Source organism: Cibotium barometz, chromosome 64, assembly GCF_041138505.1.
Source record: "Cibotium barometz isolate CiBa-2024 chromosome 64, ASM4113850v1, whole genome shotgun sequence".
Lineage (NCBI taxonomy): Eukaryota > Viridiplantae > Streptophyta > Polypodiopsida > Cyatheales > Cibotiaceae > Cibotium > Cibotium barometz.
Genome location: NC_141109.1, coordinates 17,082,650 through 17,097,464, shown reverse-complemented (window position 1 = coordinate 17,097,464; position 14,815 = coordinate 17,082,650).

Genomic DNA, 14,815 nt, shown 5'->3' with positions numbered 1-14,815 from the left:
AGAAAGAAAAAGAAGAAGAAGAAGAAGAAGAAGAAGAACCAGGGTCTGCTGGCTCTTGGTTGTTGGTTGTCGAAGCCCCTAATCTCATTTAAGTGGTTGTCGAAGCCCCTAATCTCATTTAAGTGGTATGGCATTGCGTATGACATTTTTTTTCCATTTGCCTACATTCCGTTCTTGGATTGAGGGTACTTGGTGTCCAACCCAATTTTCAACACTCTCCTATCCCTTCATGCCCTACAACCATTTAGGGTTTAAAGGATCTTAAGCTTCTCATGGTCACAATAAGATTATTTTTCTTTTTTTTCTTGCTTGGCATTTGCTTGCTTAGTTTAAGTCATATGCTTCAATTGATAGAGCACCCTGAAAAGCGATTTCAAGGCTCCATAGCTAGTGTTCTTGAAAAATCGCTTTTCATGGTAATTGAACCCTATTTGAAGCCCTCTCTTGGCCATGTGTGTGTGTGCTGCATGCCCTACATTCCATTCTTGGCCATTCTAGGATTTGAGGTATTTGGTGTGTCCACCCAGTTTTGCAACCCTCTGTTGGCCATTCTAGGATTGCTCTTGAGCCATTATGTGTGCTCCACGCATGCCCTACAACCCATTTTAGGATTTAAAGGCTCTTTAGCCATGTGTGCTACATGCCTAGAACCTACTCTTGGCCATTATAGGATTAAAGAGCACATGGGCTATGTGTAATCCATGCATGCCCTAGGATTATCTTTTTAGTCTTTATGGTGTGCTGGAAAAAATACTTTAAAAGTGATTTCAATCCTCTATCAGCCCTCTGTTATTAGTGATTTCAGCCCTCTATCTCTTATACACCTTGTGGTTTTCACAAGTTGCAAGTTTCTAGGCATGTTTTTTTGTTTGAAGCCCTTATTCCTTATTGTTAGTGTTGGTTGAAGGATTTCACTTATATTCATGATTTCTATTGTACATAAAGATATAAAGAGTAATTTTGTATAAGGTTTTTGGTTGTTTCTTTCTAGATCATATGGCAAGGACAAAGAAAACTACAAAGGGTTGAAGGAAAGGGTTCTCAAATATAAAAGATAGCCAACACAAAAAGGGCTAGGAAAAGTTCTTCTCAAAAGGGAAGTCTATGTCTACTATTCAAAGAAGTAGGGAAAAGAGAGTGACACAACACTTGGGTGTATTAAGGGACATCAAAAGGTAAAAAAATGCTATGGGTTTAGCTATACCAAAGGCTCCTTTTCAAACTGAAGTGAGAGAGCTTCATGATTAAAGAGGAGTAAAGTTCAGGTTGTTCTCAACTCCACTCTTGTGTTTACAAGATGCAATTGAGGATTTCTTGATCGAGTGACTTTAGGATACCTTTATTCTTGTAGTACATTCTCATAGAGTGACTATAATGGAAAAGGATATGAACACTCTCAAAACTATGAGATATAGGTATGACAAGCTTTTTACACCTTGTCGATGTTACATATAGAAAAATAAAAGGTATCCTAGTAGTTCCTCCTACAAGGAAGCCTACGGATGAGGTGAAGATTACAGAAGTAACACACGAAAGAGACACAAGGTTGCATGTTTAGGCTAAATAAGATAAGAAGAACAAAGAAGAAAAAAGCTACCAGTAAGTGCTCGGGGGATGCACTACTAAGAAACCCTATGTATCACGTGCTTTAAGGGGTATTTAAAAAACCTCTTACCTATAACTTTCTCATGAATAAAATGACCCCTTTTTCTTTATGGACTTACGGGTTCTTTTTCAAAATCGATTAAAAAAACCCCTTTTGTAAATGTATTTCTATAAATTTACTTTAAAATTTTGAATTTAAAAATCCCTTCATTTGAGCTCACGTGGTATGCTTCGATATTCTTGGGTGAACCTCCTGAGAATAAGTACAACACATAATGTAGTGCAAAGCAGAGTGCTATAAGGAGAAAATTATTGAGAAATGTGGTGCCAAAGAGCACAAGGAAAGTATGAAGTAAGTGTGAGAAGGAACATCACTAAGTGAGAATTATCCCACATGTAAGAGCAAAGATAAGTTATACTCTCGTCATATAAAAGGGAGACATTTCAAGAAGCAATGGAATACATGCACAAGATCTCAAGTCTTTTTATGAGTACAAGTTTCCATCTTGAAACCTAAATAAACTAAAGTCTAGACTTAATTAGCACACACTCATCACAATGAGTTTTGTTCATTTTTATCCACCTTATATTAGTGTTGCCATTAGTGTAGGATTACTTTAAGATTACGTAAATGTGTTGTTATTAGAAAGTTGTTTAGGAGAGCTCGGTCCATGCTTTTGACATGGTATCAAAGCTATGGTGAGTCTCTTCATTAGCTTAGTTGTAAGTCGTTAACATTTGATTAGGATTTGCATAAGTTCTTTCTTTGTAACCACTTTACAGTTTACTAGCTTCAAAACTGTGAGACCCCTACCCTCTCTGCGCATCGAACTCTTAGAGTGCTAGCAGCGGAAGTAGTGACCTCACGTGGAGGGCAAAGCTTCCCACCCAAGGCCTTGCCCACGAATGTTCGGATAAGAGACTTATTCCTCGGTTCTTCCAATACCAAACCCAGAAAAACTTTCCTCACCCAGAAAGCATAGGCGATTCCTCCAGGAAAATCTTCTAACCAAAATTTATCTAATGGGGTCAAGATTCTAGGCTATCCTTCACTTGGATGACTGACTTGAAGAAGGAACAATCTTTACACTTGGTTCATAGAGATTAACACTTTTTTTCCCTCAATGAGACGTAGTTGTTGATTCTTTCCCATAGAATAAGAATTATCCTGTGACTTACTTCAACTATCATAACTTTGAACAAAATTGAGCTTTATTATAGGAATCCACCGATCCAGCCTAACCCCATCCAATTCCATGGGTTAGCCAACCACCCAACCACTGTATTGATGGGATCATTTTATAAAAATCTGGTTATGTTTTGTCTTGAGTACCAGGGAAAAGAGTTCCCAGGCCCCCTAGCCGTTGGCACTCATGCAAAAATTAAATAGACACACAACTTACGCACCTAATATGAAATTACCTTTTTCTCAAATTCAACTATTTCCAAAACAGAATTGCAATAAAACCACAGTGTTTCCATCATAATCCTTAATATTCCAGTTCAGGGTCGAAGTTCCAACTTTTCCAATTTCCAACCATAAAAGCCAAATTCCTGTCATTCCTTCCTCGATGTACCTATGGCATCATTGGCAACCAGAATGCTCACCACTTGGCTAGTCCCTCTAGGCTCACCTAGTACTTCACTCAAGGGCCTTTTTAATAGTTTCTAGCTCATAGTACCTGGGATTATAATCTCTTTTTCCATAAAATCCACATGGACTTTATGTTGAAGATCAACTAGATCAACCAACAAGATCCATTTACCAAAAAGAGCTATGGACTCAACCCGTTGAAGACCAGCAAGGCCAACCAACCAGATCCATGCCTGTGTTCAAAAAACAACTCCAACTTAGTGTTCCATTTATCTTCCTCGACGTACACGTGGGTATCTTGGGTGACTCGGAGCCCAAGCACTGTATGGTCAGCACCCTCTAGGCTCCTTCGCAGGTGACTTAGCGCTTCACTCATAGGCTGCTTCCTTGGTCCCTCATCCACCGTATCGGAAGCTCACCATTTTAACCGAACTGAGGCTACTCAAGACCTCGGCCAACCTTGCCATGCGAGACGTCCTTCTTTGACTCTTTGTCTAGATGTTACAACCTTTTCCACTTAGGTCCCCCCACGAGCTCATTTCATAAGATAGTCAAAATGCTTCCCCAGCATTCTTGACATAAAACAATCTTTTAAAAAATAAGGTTCACATGCAAATACAGTCTCCAAGCAAAATTCTCATCTTTCCATATCATTCCACATCAATTGACATCATTCCTCATCATTTCACATCCTTCCTCATCATTCCATATCATTCACATCATCCCACATCATTCCATATTATCCCACATCATTCCACATAATTGACATCATCCCACATCATTCCACATTACTTCACATTATCCCACATCATTTCATATTTATTCACATCAATCCACATCAACCACATCAATCCACATAACTCCACATCATTCCACACATTCCACAAATCACTCCACATCATTCCACACATCCCACATCAATCCAATTTCTATAAAAAAGATGGTCTCTTTTCGAGCAAATCAGGTTTGATTGTCAACTTTCCTTGATCTAGTTATCAAAAGTTTTGTTCCACAATCAACCAGGTTAAGAGTATAGTTACTCTACTTTTCATATTAACAAAACTTTCTAAGTCTCGGCCAATTACCTCGCCTAGTTCAAGGTAAATTTTTCTCAACTCAATTCAGTTAAATCTAAATTTTCGTTCACTTTTGGGATCCTTGATCCTTTCATGAATTCTAGAATCCTTTTCCAGAGAATCTAGGAATAAGTCAGTCTCACAAGTATTTACATTCATCCAAATAAGCATGTTTCTAGTCTTTTTCTGGGACATCCTTTTTCCATTCTAGAATCTAGGAATAAGTCAATCATCACAAGTATTTTACATTCATCCAACTAAGCATGTTTCCAATCTTTTTCTAGGACATCCTTTTTTCATTCAAAATATACTCAAGATTCTATTTTTCCAGAATCTAGACGTATACTTCATGATTCCAAAAGTTGAATATATTTGTGATTCCTCTTTCTGATTAAAAATTTATCGATGTTTTCTCGATGCATTCCTATGAATATTTTCACATTCTTTTCTCTATTTTCCCAAAATAAAATATCATGAAAATCCCTCTTTGGGCATAAAATATTTATGCACACATACTAATTCATTTTTATCTAAATGAATTATATTCATAATCCTTTCCATAATTCTCATAAACTGAATAAATCTAAGAAAAAATTATGCATATGCATAAATTCATTTTCTAACAGTTAAAATTTTCCCCTAGCTCCCCCACATTTTCTATGAAATGAGAATGCTCAAAATTCCACTTTTAGCATAAAATTTATTATGCATAAACCTTCATCTCTAGCTTGATAAGCTTAGAGTTTAAGGTAAGAAAATGAGATTAGAATTAAGTTTTAACCTTCTAAGAAGGATTTAACCATAATAAGTGCGTGTTCCTTCATAAAGAGTGAATATAAATTATAAGCAACACACTTAAGCATAGGAGATTAACATTACTTTATCTCAACAAACAGAAATCAAGAAGGGCATGGTTTTAAGAGGAAACCATGAAATAAAATGCTTCCCAAGCATTTAGAGAGGTTGGGAAGAAGATTAACATCTAAAAAGAGAGTAAACATCGTTGTTTAGGCTTACCCTAGTGTGCTTGATTCTTTACCTTGTAAGAAGGTATGTAGCCCTCAAGGAAGAGGCTTGGCCCACCAAGAGAAGAGAGTAATCTTCAAGAGAAGAAGAGGTTTAGTAAAGCACGAAAGCTTCACAATGGAGAGGCAAGGAAGAGGGAAGAAGAAAATACACTAAAATGAAAATTACACTAGAATGGAAATGTTCTAAGATGAAAATACAAAGGAATGGGGTTTATTTATAGAGGTGAGGGAGGCCACCAACCAAGCCCAACTGGGATCTAGAGGCTTCTAGCTTTAGTTTGATCCAATTTGGATAAATTTTAGACTAGTTATGCCCACTTTTTGATCTAGTTTGAAAGAGGAGAGATGAGAGATGAAATATTTAGCCACTTTATGTATTTTTTGAATAAAAAATGGCCTCCTTGATGTGATTTCTAGGCACCTCCTTGTTGGAATTAGGGTTGCAGGAATGCACACACAACTTCAAGAAGATGAGGAAGCTTGAGCACAACACAGTAGTGTATTATGAGTGCCAAAAATGAAAGATGACCAGCCCTAGAAGATAATGGGCGTATATACAATGCACGGGGGAAAAAACCTCCTAGTGAGGGAAAAAGTGCCCCGGCGGTCCTAAGTGTGTTCACACACATCACTACTATAATATGGTAACAAATCCCCCCTGGAGTGATGCGGTGAACAAGAGCTAGCACTCATGTATAGGGAAGTGTCTAGCTATGTGGACGAATCCACAAAAGGGAGTAAGCCCAAAGCTTTGCGAAAAGCTTCGAACTTCTCACGAGGCAGAGCCTTTGTGAAAAGGTCTGCAAGGTTATCCTGTGTTGGCACATAAGCCAAACTGATCTCTCCTGCAGAGAGTCTCTCCCTGACATAATGGTAGTGCACCTCAATGTGCTTCGTACGAGCATGGAACACTGGGTTCCGCGCAACTGCCAATGCGCTCTGACTGTCAGTGAAGATGGTGGTGGCAGATGGCTGCCCAACACCCAAATCAGCCATAAGGCGTCTGAGCCACACACACTCAACCGTAGCTGTGAAAGCTGCCCTGTACTCAGCTTCACAACTAGAAGTGGCCACAGTAGGCTGCTTCTTGCTCAACCATGATATGCATGAGCTTCCAAGCATGAAGCAAAAACCACTCGTGGACACGCGTGTGTCATAACAACCAGCCCAGTCAGAATCTGAAAAAACATGTAAATCTGGCGGCAATGATCCCCCCTTGGGATAAAACAACCCAAGATGCCGAGTACCACTCAAATAGCGAAAGATACGCTTCACTGCCTGCCAATGCTTAATGCCTGGGCTATGCATAAATCTGCTCACCTGTGAGACTGCAAACTGAATGTCTGGCCTCGTAATGCATACATAAATGAGGCAACCAACAGCTGTCTGATAGAGTGTGACATCAAAGTGATCTCCAGCATCATGAAGACTCAACTTCAAACCTGTCTCCATTGGAGTAGCAATAGGCTTGCAGTCTTCAAGGCCAAATCTCCGCAACAATGTTTCAATATACTTTGTCTGACACAAAGCAATACCTCCATCACACTGCTTAAATTGTATCCCCAAATAATGATGCAAATGCCCCAAATCTGACATCTCAAAAGAGGCATTCAAATCAGCCTTAAAATCAGCAATATGACTCTCATTTGGTCCTGTGAGCAGCATGTCATCGACATAGAGAGCAATGATTAGATGTACACCATCCACACTTTTAACATACAAAGTGCTTTCTGTTGGACTATTCTGAAACCCATGTGCAGTCAAATATGCATGTATTTTTTCATACCAAGCTCGTGGAGCTTGCTTTAAACCATATAAAGCCTTTTTTAACCTGCACACTTTGTTTTCCTGCCCTCTTTGAACAAAACCACGAGGCTGCGATACATACACCTCCTCATGCAAATCTCCATTTAAGAACGCAGTCTTTATGTCCAGCTGATGTACATTCCAACCATTATGAGCTGCTAATGCACAGATGCTACGAACAGTGGTCATACGACATGTGGGAGCAAAAGTCTCATCAAAATCAATGCCCTTCTCTTGAGCATAACCTTTTGCAACAAGCCTAGCCTTATGGCGATCCACTGTGCCATCAGGCTTACGCTTCAATTTGTATACCCACTTAGTGCCAATGGCCTTCTTGCCAGGGGGCAAGTCACATAAAGACCATGTACTATTCTTCATAATAGCATCGTATTCTGCTTGCATAGCAGCCATCCAATTTTCTGAACTTTGTGCCTCATCAAATGAAACAGGCTCACTTTCATCGCACATACTAGAAACAGCCAATGCATAACAATCTGACGCATAAGAGGCACCATGAGAGCCAGAACGAGTGCGACTAGACAAAGGGGCATCCAACTTGCTGTCACGCAAAGTCTGCACCAGCCATCTAGGCATGTTCCTAGAGCCCTCAATCTCTTGTCTCTCATCCTCAAGTGCATCATGCACATCTGCATCAGATATAGGCTGATCTGTGCCATCATTTAAAACCTGCATAGGCTGAAAAACTGCCTCATGAGGTATTGCACTTGACTGTGCACCACTGAAAAGAGGCAACAATGTATCATAGACATCACGTGAGCTGATATCTGTCTCCTTAGTACATGAAACCAAGGGCTGAACTGCATCTTCCACAAATACAACATCACGGCTAACCAAAATGCGCTTTGTCTGTGGATGATACAAACGATAGCCTTTGCTCTCAGCACTATATCCAACAAAAATACATTTGACAGCTTTGTCATCCAATTTTCTGCGATGTTGCACAGGCACTAATGCATATGCCAGGCAACCAAAAACACGTAAATGGCTAACAGATGGCTTGCGGCCATGCCAAGCCTCATATGGAGTGACAACCTGTAATGCTTTGGTGGGACACCTGTTTAGTACATAAGTGGCACACATGACAGCCTCAAGCCAAAAACTATGTGGTAGACTTTGACTCTTAACCATACATCTTGCCATTTCCATGAGAGACCTGTTTTTTCTCTCAGCCACACCATTTTGCTGTGGTGTATACGGCACTGTACATTGGTGTTTTATCCCACGCTCAGCCAGAAATGCATTAAATTCTGAAGACATATACTCCCCCCCTCGATCTGAACGGAGGGTGCCCATCTTACTTTCTGACACATTTTCAGCCATAACCAAAAACTGTTTGAAGCACAAAAACACTTCGGACTTTGCCTTCAAAGGATATACCCATGCATGCCTGGTAAAATCATCAATGAAAGTCACGAAGTAAAGGTAGTTTCCAAATGATGGAGTTTGCATGGGACCACAAACATCACTGTGAACAAGCTGCAATCTGCGTTCAGCTCTCACTGATCCATCTTTGGGAAAGGAAGCACGCTGCATTTTACCCAATATGCAGCCCTCACAAACATGCTTGACAGGTGCCTCAAGCTTAGGCAAAGAAGACACCATTTCAGATTTCTGCAGGCGCAGCAAACTTGCAAAATTCAGATGACCAAAACGTGCATGCCACAGTTTTGCATTTGAAATAGCCTGCGTATCCATAATAGCACATGCTGAATCCTCTACACATTTGCCATCCATATTGAGCTTATACAGCCCTCGACATAGTGAACCAGATGCTACAATGATGTCACCACAAGAGAGATCATGAACAGTACATCTGTCATCCACAAATTTTACAACCAAACCTGTTTTGGCAAATGCGGAGACTGACAGCAGATTCTTTTTGATCCCTGGCACATACAATGCATCAAAAAGTGTAAAGGTGTTGCCATTTGCAACATTCAGCACAATCTTTCCAACTCCTTCAACGGGATAAGAGGAGTTATTGGCACAAGTGACAGTATTCCCTGTGGGAGCAGACTCAAGGAAAGTGAATAAACTGCGCTGCGAGGTGATATGCTTAGTGGCACCACTGTCAAAGTACCATACATCTGAATCTACTGCAGACATACATGTGTCATGCAAAGATGGGTCATAACTGCACTGCGCATTGAATGCCCATTCTGTATCTAGCACAACATTAGCAGATTCATTGTTAGAAAGAGAGGCATCTGCAACAGCCATACCAGCCTCTTTCTTCTTAGCCTCTTTCGCAGCCAGCTTAGGACACGCTTTGATGACATGATCATTTCCCTTACAGTACTTGCAAAATGTCTTCTGTTTGTCACCCTTCTTCTCATCTTTGTCTTCCTTCTTTGGTTGCGCAGCATTTGCAGATTTCTGCTTACTAGAAGAAAAGCCAGCTTTACCTTTCCCGCTTCTCTGACTAGCAACGAAAGCTTGATCTGCGACACGCATAATATTCCTGTTTTGCCTTGACTGGTCTTCTTGCAGCAAAACAGAAACTAACTCCTCAAATGATAAGGCATTGGGATTGCCTTTCATCATCAAGCGAAGAGTGGAAGCAAAACCCTGATAAGAATCTGGTAGACCATTCAAAACAGTCTGCACAAGTGAACTGTCTGACAGGATTTCATCTGCAGAAATGAGCTGCTCTTTGAAATCCTTGATCTTTGTCAAAAAGCTATCCATAGAATCACCTTCGTTCATATGCTCACTCTCCAACTGTTTTCGGAGGTAAGCAACACGAGCCTCATTTCTTGCCTGATACAATGTGGCAAGTACATCCCAAGCATCCTTAGAAGTCCTACAGGAGCGAATATGTGGGATAATGGTACGTTTGACAGACAGCGCAATCAAGGCATGAGCCTGCGCATCTCTACCATCCCAACGAATCTGCTCTGCTGAAAGTGGTGGTTCTCGAACAGCTGCTACAGCACTTGTGCCTGCACCATCATCAACAGTACCTGTTTCTGATGTGTTTGCAGCATTCCCAGCCACAATAGGACGTGCATCAATACCCTGCACAATGTTCCATAACCCCTTTGCTACCAATACATGTCGCATCATATATGCCCACAATGGATAGTTGGTGCCATCCAACTTATCCTCAGCAGCCAACATGCGGAATACATCATTGTTGTCAGCCATGGCCAATGACTGTACTACTAGATGTAAATGCTGTCTGTAAGAGGTAAACCTGTATAAAATCGACCTGTGCTATGTAGCACAGCCCAAAACAGACGAATGGGCACCTGTCCTGCAGATTTTAATCTTGACAGAAAATCTGCACAGTAGGACGATTTTGCCTGCGCAGTACTTGGAATGCAAAAACGGAGGGCGAAATGACTTCAGATCAAAATTCTGAAATGAACGAGCCCTACGGGCTCACCCACGGCATATACTAACCTGCAGACGCTCGTGAAACCTCGTCGCAATCGGAGGAGATGAAGCGGCAGGTGCCGGTGATGCTGCCCGGGAGAAGGAAGCCTGCTCTGATACCAATTGTTGGAATTAGGGTTGCAGGAATGCACACACAACTTCAAGAAGATGAGGAAGCTTGAGCACAACACAGTAGTGTATTATGAGTGCCAAAAATGAAAGATGACCAGCCCTAGAAGATAATGGGCGTATATACAATGCACGGGGGAAAAAACCTCCTAGTGAGGGAAAAAGTGCCCCGGCGGTCCTAAGTGTGTTCACACACATCACTACTATAATATGGTAACACTCCTTAATGGCCTCCTCCCACCCCCCCTGAGGTGTCACAAGGCCTCCCAAAAGTCTTCTTTAAATATCTGAAACTCATGATTATTGAACCTTCACCTTATGTGAGCCTTTCTTTACTAATTTCTTGTGGATAATTCTAATTTTTCTTTTAATTTTATTTTCCAACCTTTTTGGATAAGGAAATCACATTGGTAAATTCAAAATAATTTAATAAGGCCTAGTACTTTGAATTAGGGGATTACTTGGTTCACCCACTGTCCAAATCTCGAGGTTTAAACGTAATGCAACTTCGAAACTTTTGATTAAAATTCTATTTTAGGGGATCACTTCCTATTTCCTATTGGCTGTGGAAGAAAATACTTATCTAAAAATATTTCAAATTTTTATTCTCTCTAGAATATTTTCTCTCTCTAGACCAAAACAGGGTTAAACAAGATCTTTTTCCATTCTGAAAGGGGGGATGATTATAAGAGACAGAAGGGGAGGTTCTTACATCTTTACATCATCAAAAGTTGGAGGGAGGAATCTCTTACAGAAACTGCATCTCTCCTCCTTGTTTGCATGAACTAGAGATTATTATCTCAAATTGAGGGAGATAGAGAAAGTGAACATTTGGGGCAAGAGAGTTTCTTTTTGTTACACCCTTGAGTCAAGAGCAACATAATCAAGGAGGAGAGATTAACGCAAGAAGATGACCAAGTCCAAGAAATCAAGGGTAGCCATCTGGAGATTAATGCACAGCTCATAACAGCAAGAAGACCATAACGTGGTCTATTTGCACACAGGCTATAAATGTACATCAAATGCAACTTCTGTGCAAGTACTACATCTCCCACAGGGTAGAGAAAGCACCTACACCACGAGTAGCCTTCAAAGAGCAAGCCGATCAATAGCTTGCAAAGTAAATCTCCACATCAGCAAGCCCGAGTAGCATAGAGATAGAAATGCATTTGTGAAAAAGAAGAGTGAAAGAGTTAAATAAAAAGGAAGAAGTGAAACAACACATCCACGCTAGTTTATGTGCAGGACTATGAGCATCAACGTGTAGAGCCACCCATTAACAAGAGAAAAGACACCACACATAAGCAATTGAGATGTAGTACAAGTAGCACTGTAAACAAGTAGCAGACACACAGCAAAGCAGCAAGCGAGCAATTCGTTCATAGCCAAACACGACAAAGATTTCATGCACTTGAAAAAGTAGAGCATAGAATGAGAAAGACATACTAGGCAACACACGTGTAAGAAGGAGAGAACTCGATGCCCTTCAACAACATGGTGAGTTGACAATGCATTTGGAAGTAGGCGGCTGTTGTGTGCAGAGAAAACCCAGAACGCCATCACCGATCTCCAGGAACGTGAAAAGATAAGGTTGTATTAAAATTTTTTAATTTTTTTTAAAGAACAAAAACTACAAGACATTGGTACTCTAATTGATGTTAATATAGATGATGGAATTGGTATACTTAGGTTTGAAAGATATTACATCCAAGCTATGAAAATGGTTCATGGAGAAGCCATTGTGAAAAAATTATCTTTGCATGCATGAGATTCATGAGGTCAAATCTTGCATATGGTGATGAATTTTTTTTTCCTCTGAATCCCCTTATATCTCCTTTTCTAAGGTCATCTAACCACATGGATATTGATATACAACCATGGTTTACATATTTTGACTCTTTAATTGCAATAGTCATCCTTTTCCCTACCACCAAACATATGTGGTTGATAGCTTTATCTATTTATATTTTTGAGTATTTGCATACCAATATGTTTCTCCATCTAATGTGGTATATTTATTTTATAGGAGACATTGGAGTCTAGCAGTGCTTGACTTAGGATGGCATCAAATATACTCTCTAAAATATACACCAAACCCCCATCTAGATGTATTATTTTCAGTAAACATAAGAATAAGTTATGACTTTTTATTTCTTTGAAGTGGTGACACTACTTATAGCATCAATACTTTTCAGCTATTGTAAGAGAAACGTTTTTGTATTGGAACTTTTTATGGAGGATGAAATCTTGCATGAGTATTGGTCGTATACAAAAATTTAAGTAAGTATATCATTGTTCAATATTTGACAATTGAGATTCATGCCATCATTCACAATGTGGATAAATTAGACAGGTAGTAGAGTAACAAAACATGTTTTCGTATAGACGGAGAACACTTTTTAATGAAAATTATATTTTTCAAGCTTACATATCCCTTAATGTAGGACAACACAATGTAAGTCTTATAACATTTTCTCATAAAATTTCACATAATGAATTTTTTATATTTATTATTAATTATATATTTATAATACAAGCTAAAGATGTAAAACATGAGGAAATATATTTGTTCCATTCCAAATTGACATTAAAACTTTTGGAAACTGTATTAGTGGTGGTTGTAGAAGAGAAAACTTATATTGCTGGTGGATAGAAACCCCAAGGTGCTAAACATGATCCAAAATCAGCTATAGAAGAGCGTAAAGTGGCTGAAGTAGAATATGTAAGTGAAGAAGAACAAAAAAGAAAGAAGATTAAAAGACAAAGCAAAATCAAATCCAAGAAGCCAGAGCATCAACGAAAGGGAGAGCCTCAAGAAGAGCCTAAGTAAGAGCAAAAGGGAGCGGAGCATCATGCCATGGAACAACCTAAGGAGCCCAAGCTACCTGAGACATAGCTTGAGCAGGATTGTGAGCCACGAAAGCAACTAAGCCACATGAGGAGCAACCAAAACAAGAGTTTGAGCCAAAGCAAGAATAGAAGTGTCCAAGGAGGAGTTCAACCCACAGGCAAATAGTAATGATGAAGAGTCGCAAGTAGATGATAGTAGAGAGACTGCACCACCAACACCATAGAACATTGTCTATAAGAGCCTAACAAAGACAATTTTGTATATTGTATATAAAAATTAAAGACTTGTTGAATACTACTTGTAACTAAAATACACTTACTATTACTCGAGAATTAATAAAGCTGAAGAGTTTTCTAGATTTTTACATGTCATTGTTTGTTCTTTTCTCTTTGGTACCTGAATGTGAAAGCAATGTAAATGTCACTACTCACATAGATACAAAAATTTAAATACATACAAAACATTGTCTTGTACCTTTTGCATGTCATTTGAAAATGAAAATCTTTCTGGCAAGTTTATATCTTAATTTTATAAATCTTTTCTAGCCTATAAGTGTACAATTTTTCATAGTTGGAATTATAGTTTGAATTTCACCATGCACTTTCACTTGAACATCAATAACGTGCGTGCTTTCTAAGGCCTCCTCGAGAAGCACAAGCAAATTTTGAACTCTATGTGCCCTTATATAGACAAAAATAGTTTCAAATTATGGCTTCCAATGATGTATTTACATGATACTGTTTTTGCCATAACCATGCATATTGTACCATCGGTCTCTCTTATGATCGAGTCCATAATCTAGAATATCCATACTTACATTTGTACAAATAAACAAATTGATTTTATAATACAAATATCCGTGCTAGAAAAGAGAGCAATAAATACATTGATTGGTGTGAATAGTGTGATTCTACTAGCTTTTGTTATTTCTTGGGGTTTGAAATTATGTGGAATATCTTAAAAAAGCTTTCAAAGAAGATTCTTAGTACTTTGAACACCATATTGGGGAATATGGGAATTTTCCAGTAGTTTGGGACACGTGGTCAAATCGTTGGATTAATCATAACTTGAACACCGTTACTCCAAATTGAGCGCTCTATAGCTCACTAGATTTCATTTTCCAAGCGCTTTCCAACAATAGGTCACATGATATGGTTTTGAGAAACTTATAGGCATGTTATCCAGGTCCCACCTTTTTAGTATTCAAAAAATGGGACTTGGGAAATTCCCAAACTCACGAATATAGTGTTTTTGGCTACTAGGTAGTTGCCATTTTGGGGTTTCAAAGAAGATTCTTAGTACTTTGGCTACTAGGTAGTTGCCATTT